We start from the raw sequence: 502 nt of genomic DNA, 5'->3' as shown, positions 1-502 counted from the left end.
TGACAGATAGTCACAGCTCTATTGAGCCATCTATTCCTACAGCTCTGAGTAGTGACGACTTCATGTGCTTCTTTAATGCTAAAATTAAAACAATTAGAAATAAAATTCATCAACTTTTGCCCCCAGCGGTTCACCTTTAAATGCATGACTACTAGAAAGAACGACAAGACTTGAAATACATACTGCTTTATCCTATAGACCTTCAACAATTAATGTTAAAGGTCTCATCAGATAAGCCATCTACCTGTCTCTTAGACCCCATCCCAGTGAGGCTGCTTAAAAAAGCGTAACCCGTGGTGAACACTCCATTACTAGATATGATCAACATGTCTCTATTAACAGGTTATATACCGCAGTCATTCAATGTAGCTGTGATAAAACCTCTTCTCAAAATAAACCTCCACCCTGAGGTCTTGTCCAACTATCGATCTTTCCTCGCCACTGTCGCACTAATTGCTTGCTCTTGGAGGAACTACTAGAATTGTTGTGGCTTTGTAAATTA

The sequence above is a fragment of the Etheostoma spectabile genome, chromosome 5, assembly GCF_008692095.1.
Source record: "Etheostoma spectabile isolate EspeVRDwgs_2016 chromosome 5, UIUC_Espe_1.0, whole genome shotgun sequence".
Lineage (NCBI taxonomy): Eukaryota > Metazoa > Chordata > Actinopteri > Perciformes > Percidae > Etheostoma > Etheostoma spectabile.
This window is presented reverse-complemented; position numbering follows the sequence as displayed.